This window comes from Penaeus japonicus, unplaced genomic scaffold, assembly GCF_977035675.1.
Source record: "Penaeus japonicus unplaced genomic scaffold, GWHDUDI00000001_assembly GWHDUDI00000036, whole genome shotgun sequence".
Taxonomy (NCBI): Eukaryota; Metazoa; Arthropoda; class Malacostraca; order Decapoda; family Penaeidae; genus Penaeus; species Penaeus japonicus.
This window is the reverse complement of record NW_028234438.1, coordinates 2,057,686-2,065,185: the sequence shown is the minus strand read 5'-3', so window position 1 is coordinate 2,065,185 and position 7,500 is coordinate 2,057,686. Positions and strand designations below refer to the sequence as shown.

General features: G+C 36.9%; 1 protein-coding gene across 1 annotated transcript in view; it reads right to left on the bottom strand.

The window, feature by feature from the left end:
* LOC122258996 (uncharacterized) overlaps positions 1 to 2,676 on the bottom strand; it is a 4,467-nt gene extending 1,791 nt beyond the window's left edge. Inside the window, exon 1 of the mRNA XM_043025420.2 lies at positions 2,536 to 2,676. The gene's annotated coding sequence lies outside the window, so the exon portion shown is untranslated. The remainder of the gene's footprint in view (positions 1 to 2,535) is intronic.
* Between the last annotated feature and the right edge of the window lie 4,824 nt (positions 2,677 to 7,500).

The following is a 7,500-nucleotide window of genomic DNA, read 5'->3' as shown; positions in this document are numbered from 1 at the left end:
GAATAGTGTGTTGATAAAAGTATTGTATGTATATATATATATATATATATATATATATATATATATATATATATATATGTGTGTGTGTGTGTGTGTGTGTGTGTGTGTGTGTGTGTGTGTGTGTGTGTGTGTGTGTGTGTGTGTGTGTGTGTGTGTGTGTGTATGTGTGTGTGAAGACAAATAATTAACAACTAAGTTGAGAATTATGGTATGTTATGATAAGAGGAGTTTAAAACATTTAAACTCTTGCTATAACTGAATAAACAAAAGTAACACACCTGCTTAAAAACAAAAAAAACAAAAATAGAAAAGTAAAAATGGTAAAGACTATAAGTTAAGTTGATAAAATTACGATATGATTTTTTTTTTTTTTTTTTTTTTAACACTGGCAGAACACCAAATTCTAATCCATAGAGAATAAGAAAGACCAAAAAAAGCTAACTTGTTTACTGTTCAAACAATAATGACGAGATAGGTTAACCATACGTAAGAGCTTACCATAAATAGAACAAAAAATGAATAACAAAATGAATAAATAGAACAAAAAATTAAACAACAAACTGAAAGTAAAATAATACGAAGTCCCGCGTATCACAAATTAATAGAGAACATTCACTTTCATTGAAATTATTTAGAAAAAAAAAAATATGTAAGAAAGTAGATAAGAATGTTGATAATACATGATAGAAAAAAAAAATGAAATTGAGCCCAAATAATACTGAAAACCGTGAGGAATTATCAAAGATTTTAATTAAGAGACATTTTTGTATTTGCAAGAATCGGAACACTATGGAGTGGCGAGGCAAACAAAATGGCGTACGAAAAGATGTAAAAACATCTGCTAAAAGTTTTGAATGACTAAAAAAATGAAGATGGCAGTGAAATTATTCTCATTATGGTTGCTTTATAGGTACAGAAATATTTGAGGAAAAAAATCATATAGTGCAGAATTAGTTAAAATTAAAATTAAAATTAGTTAAAAATCAGCCTACTCTATTTTTTTGTTTTTGTTTTTCTCTCTCTTTTTTCTAATTTCCTTCCATATGGAACAAATGTATCGTTGTCTTCGCTGGATATACTGACCATGTTGTATAAACAAACATAACTAATTTACCAGCATATCAAGGGAGGTTAGTTACTTCCACTAATTTTATCTTAAACGATATGTCTAATTAAGGAAAGCTTTTCTAAGTCAGTGAATTTCTTCCTGTTTCGTCCTTTCAATAAAGGAATTGTAGAGAAAAAAAAATCAAATCAGAACGAACTTCAATGTCTTTAAAGGATAAAGCTAAAAGGAAGTTGATAAACGAACCAAATAACTGATAAAGAGGATACAAAAAACGGGAGAAATAAAAACGAACTTCTGTTACAAAAATGTTCGAAATAACGGATTCGAAAAATCTTATTCGCACAATATTATAATTTTTTTCTCCACTTTTTGTACCATTTACAGGTTATTTTTTATAACCTCCGAAATTAGGAAACTAACATTACGTGTTTTTACAGTATATTTCTATATTCCTTCACCCTCCTAAGATTATCAAAATAAAGTTTTCTATAAATGACCGGTAACTTCATTTGGATACTTAGCTTTTAGTATCAAAGAAAATTGTTAGTCTAAAAGCTCATAGAAAACTGAAATTATTAAAGGCCATACTATTATTTATAGCATCAGTATAATCTACCCACTTGTTAAGAGAATTACAAATTAAGAGAGAGAGAGAGAGAGAGAGAGAGAGAGAGAGAGAGAGAGAGAGAGAGAGAGAGAGAGAGAGAGAGAGAGAGAGAGAGAGAGAGAGAGAGAGAGAGACATTGTTGTTGTACTTATCTTTATCCGGACTATTATGTTTAACTTGTGAACTCTCTCTCTCTCTTAATTTGTAATTCTCTTAACTCTCTCTCTCTCTCTCTTTCCTCTCTCTCTCTCTCATTCTCTTTCTTCCTCTCTCCCTCTCTCTTATTCTCTTTCTTCCTCTCTCCTTTCTCATTCTCTCTCTCTTTCTCTTTCTCTCTCTTCCTCTCCCCCTCTCTCTCTCCTCTCTCTCTCTCTCTCTCTCTCTCTCTCTCTCTCTCCCCTTCCCCCTCCCCCCCTCTCTCTCTTTCTCTCTTTTTTCTCTCTCTTCCTCTCCCCCTCCTCCTCTCTCTCCGATTACCCGAACAAATTTGTGGGAAAGGGTGGTGGCCTTCGCTATCTCTAAAGCACTTTCGCTCTCACACCCTCACACCCCCACGCTTTATCTTTATCAGTTTATCTCTAATTATTTACGACCAAATATACCAAAGGAATATTGCAAAAGGTGAAACAGTTCTTAGAGCACTGCCGGGTAAGTAGCCCCAACGACCTGCAAGAAGTTCAAAGTCGATATCTTTTTTTCTTTCTTTTTTCATTCGATTGGTAAACTGACAGACATAAGTTGCGCAAAAAAATAATTGTAAATTATTGCACCGTGTCGCTAATAAATATTTGAATGTATTCTTCATTTAAGAGGGAAAAAAATTATAAAAACTTAAAAAAGAAATTAAAATCAAACTTACCATAATAATTTGACCGCTGGTATTAGAGTATTTTATATATATAATTATACAACAAGATCCAAGCAACAATAAAACTGGAAAATTATGTGTTTTTTCCTATACAAAGTAGACACAACTACACTGTATGATGGTTGAGTTAAGACTGACTTTGTGGTCTTGGCAGAGTTTACCATCAGCTTAGAATATCTTAATCTTATCGCGAATACCTGGAAATAAGTTCGATTTTAGGTAGGGTTCATCCTTCACAGACACAGGTAGTAAACTGATCATTTTTATCTATCTATCTATTTTTATCTATTTTATCTATCTGTATTTATTATCTAGTTTAGTAGCGAGTGGAAATACGGAGAGCTGTGCCGATTGCTAGCTTGGTTTCTGTACGTAAGTCCCTTGGTAGAATTATTTGTAATTTGCCATAAGTATGATTTGATATGAGGATAATAATAATAATGTGTGTGTGGGAGATGGAATGAGAGAGAGAGCGCGCGAGAGAATGAGAGAGAGAGAGAGAGCGAGAGAATGAGAGAGAGAGAGAGAAAGAAAGAGAGAGAGAGAGAGAGAGAGCGCGAGGGAAGGAGAGAGAGAGGAAGAGAGAGAAAGAGAGAGAGAGAAAGAAATAGAAAGAGCGAGAGAAGGAGAGATAATGAGAGAGAGAGAGACAGAGACAGAGAGAAAGATCAAAGAAGAGACTTGTATATGCCAGTTAGACGGTAAAACATTTGCAAATCAGCTCTAAACAATTTGATGAGCTATCACCCACCCAGATGGAGTCCTTCAGAAGTCTTATAGGAAATGTGTAAAAGTCGAATCATAAGGAATACTGTATTACTTTGGGCAGTGGTCATATTTCTCTCTCTCTCTCTCTCTCTCTCTCTCTCTCTCTCCCTCTCTCTCTCTCTCTCTCTCTCTCTCTCTCTCTCTCTCTCTCTCTCTCTCTCTCTCTCTCTCTCTCTCTCTCTCTCTCTCTCTATATATATATATATATATATATATATATATATATATATATATATATATATCCATCTATCTATCAATCTCTTTTGATGAAAATCCTGTCATTAGAAAAAAAAGTGAGGCAACCAGAATGATATTTACATAGACTCTCTGCCTTATATAACATGCGTATATCTATTATCATATTCGCTCCTTGGTCTTCTTCTTCTGGACGCATCCCGAGTCGCATTTGTTTTTTTCGCGCCGTCCGTCCGTGCACATTCTACGAAATATTGTTGGAACAGCTGCCACGTCCTTCGTCTGGGGGAGGGGGAGGAAGGGGAGGAGGGGGAGGGTTAACGAAGGTAAGTGGCCAGAAATTGAAAGTATTACGGCATTACGTCATCGTGCTTTGCATCTTACGACGGTCGTATTATTACGATGACTATGGCAATTGCAAAGGACTATGGATACGGCCGTTGAACTTGTCAAAAATGCTTAGCGTGCATGCATAACTTATTTTGTAGCACGAAAGTTTATATATATATATATATCAAAATTAAGTTTCATATTTCTTAACGTAAGTAAAAAGAGTAAAAAGAAAACAAAAATAACGGAAAAAAAAACGTCTCGTGAATTTACCGACTTCCTCACTGCTATTACAAATCAAAATACAGTACAGCTTTTGATACAAACACCACTTCTAGAATACCAAACCAAAATATTCATGTCATGTACTCTGCGCGCTAGGGACCTTGTCGTTGCAGGGTTAATTGCAATAATGGAATTGACATTGGGATAGGTAAAGACTGGAGCATGATAGAGACTGAGGGTACAGCAGATCCTTTATACATCATGGGGAGATAAGTAGCCTTGGGAGATAAGCAGCCGTATAGTAAGTCCCTAGCGTGCAGAGTACATGGCATTTGGTATTCTAGAAGCGCGTGTTCGTGTCAAAAGCGTGGCAAAGTCATGGCAAAAAGTATTGGAACAATCGTGGAAATTCCGTGACATGGGGGTAGGCTTACCACGATAGTTACACGGGCGAAAAAAATTATATTTTTACTGAACTTTTTCTTACCAATAATTCACATGAGCATACAACGTTTGGAGAGTAATATCTATATTGGATATATTAGGCATCATTGTCTTAGACTTGGATTACAAACTCTTTTAAGAAAACATAAATTCTCTGCTGATTTTGAGTTTGTTTACCATTTGGTGGATTTTTCGAAGGAGAGTGAAGTTAAATGAATTGTAGAAGTAGGCAGGAACTTAAAGTTAAAGTATCTAATTATATGAAATATGTATACATTATATCAACATGGAATTATATATTAAAGATACGTATATATTCACACATAATATAAGGAAGATCTATACATAAACACACGATCCCTCTCATCCCGTTTGTTTTGATCGAGCGTAGAGTGAATTACCAACGGCGCGTTCGTGAAATGGCTGTCAATTCTTTTAATAGGAACAAGTACTGTGGCTGATTCATACCAAAATTGAACAATCTTTTGTTAGTGCTACCTATGATTGTAGTTTCTCTTATGAATTTGTTGTTTGGACAGTGCCATTCATCCGAAACATGTTAACTTTGGAATGGTTGGTAAACCTGAAGCAGTTGACACACGTGCCACGCTTTTACGTCCAAGAATACCGCCTTCGTGACATGAACACGTCGTGGACACAACATGAACATGACATGGCTACGACACGCAGAAAACGTCCTAGAATACAGCTGTAAGTGATATTCCCTTTTAGTTACATGGACTTTTTTCAGTGAATACTTTTTTTATGACTTTTTTTTTTTTTTTTTTTTTTTTTTTTTTTTTTTTTTTTTTTTAGTTAGGACTCGATATATTAGCGACTGGATTTTCTAGGTCTTTTCGTGATTATCTTTAATTTAACTGTTTTTCCCACCTTAACCTATCAAAGAACCTTATAACTTTGACTTTTCATCATTTTCCTCTTTTTCCGTTGTCGACAGAAAATTAAGACTGATAGGAAGAAGAAGATGATGATGATGAAGAAGAGAGACACACAGAAGAAGAAGACGAAGGAAAAGCAAGAAAAATGCAGCAGAATAAAAAATAAGAAGAAGCAGAAGAATAAAAAAGGAAAATAATATAAATAGATAAAAAAATAGCAATCTTTTACATCTGTTAGGTTATGTTCCCTCGCCCTTTGATCAAGTAAGCTTACAAGCAATGAAGATTATCCATTCTATTTTTGCTTGTCTAAAATTATCTAATTCTGTCTAATTTATTATAACATTTTCTCGTTTCTCCTAACTTTTCTTTTTCTTTTGACTGATCTTTATCACTGATTTTATTTTATTATCTTATCTTACGACAATTATCCTTGTCTTTATGTTTTTTGCATCTTAAACACATTCGGTTATCTTATCTCTTTGTCTTATGGAGAGGAGGGAGGGGGTAGAGAGAGAAGAGGGGAGAGAGGGGGAGGGGGAGAAAAAGAGGAGAGGGGGGAGGGGGAGGAAGAGAGAGGGAGGGAGGAAGGGCGAGGGGAGAGGGAGAGGGAGAGAGAGAGAGGGGTGGAAGAAGGGGAGAAAGAGGGAGAGAGAGGGGGGGGAGAAAGAGAGGAGGGGAGGGGGAGAAAGAGAGAGGAAGAGAAAAAAAAAGAGATAGTGAAAGAGAAAGAAATGTCAAAAGTTTGTTCTGTGGTTGTGTGGTAGTCGCTGAATTCACTCCCCTATAATATCACATCCAGCCAAGAGTAATGGAGTGGACCGGAGTAAGTGGTAGCCTACCTGCGCAGTGTGGGACCTCCTACAAAGGGTAACTTTTAAACCAACAACAACAACAGGCGTGCACAAATGTCAAAATACATGTAATATAAGTAGAATACATGTAATATAAGTAGTTAATATGCATGAAGGTAGAAAGCCCGATTCTTGTATATATATTTTCATGGGAACGTTGGGGCTTACTTAATATCAGTTCAGCCGAAATCTAGCGAGGTGGCAGTCAGCTGAATCCCTTGCGAAGAATTTATAAATAATTTATCATGGAACTGGCAAATGCAAGTCTCTCGCTTTCTCTCTATCTGTCTAGCTATCTCCTTCTCTCTCACTTTCTCTTTCTCTCTTTTATTGTTTCTCTCTCTCTCTTTTTCTCTTATTCTCTCTCTCTCTCTCTCTCTCTCTCTCTCTCGTTCTCTCTCTCTCTCTCTCTCTCTCTCTCTCTCTCTCTCTCTCTCTCTCTCTCTCTCTCTCTCTCTCTCTCTCTCTCTCTCTCTTCTCTCTCTCTCTCCTCTCTCTTCTCTCTCTCTTTCTCTCCTCTCTCTCTCATTTCTCTCATCTCTCGCCTCTCTCTCTCTCTCATTCTCTCTCACTCTCTCTCTCTCTCTCTCTCTCTCTCATTCTCTCTCTCTCTCTCTCATTCTCTCTCTCTCTCTCTCCTTCTCTCTCTCTCTCTCTCTCTCTCTCTCTCTCTCTCTCTCTCTCTCTCTCTCTCTCTCTCTCTCTCTCTTCTCTCTCTCTCTCTTCTCTCTTCTCTCCTCTCTCTCTCTCTCTCTCTCTCTCTCTCTCTCTCTCTCTCTCTCTCTCTCTCTCTCTCTCTCTCTCTCTCTCTCTCTCTCTCTCTCTCTCTCTCTCTCATTCTCTCTCCCATTCTCTCTCTTTCGCTATCTCATTCTCTCTCTCGCTCTCTCTCTCTCTCTCTCTCTCTCTCTCTCTCTCTCTCTCTCTCTCTCTCTCTCTCTCTCTCTCTCTCTCTCTCTCTCTCTCTCTCTTTCTCTTACTCACTCTCTCTCTCTCTTTCACTCTCTCTCTTTCTCTCTCATCCTCTCTCATTCTCTCTCTCGTTCTCTCTCTCATTCTCTCTCTCATTCTCTCTCTCGTTCTCTCTCTCTCTCTCTCGTTCTCTTTCTCGCTCTCACTCTCTCTCTCTCTCTCTCTCTCTCTCTCTCTCGCTCTCTCTCGCTCTCATTCTCCCTCTCGTTCTCTCTCTCATTCTCTCTCTCGTTCTCTCTCTCATTCTCTCTCTCTCTATTTCTATCTAT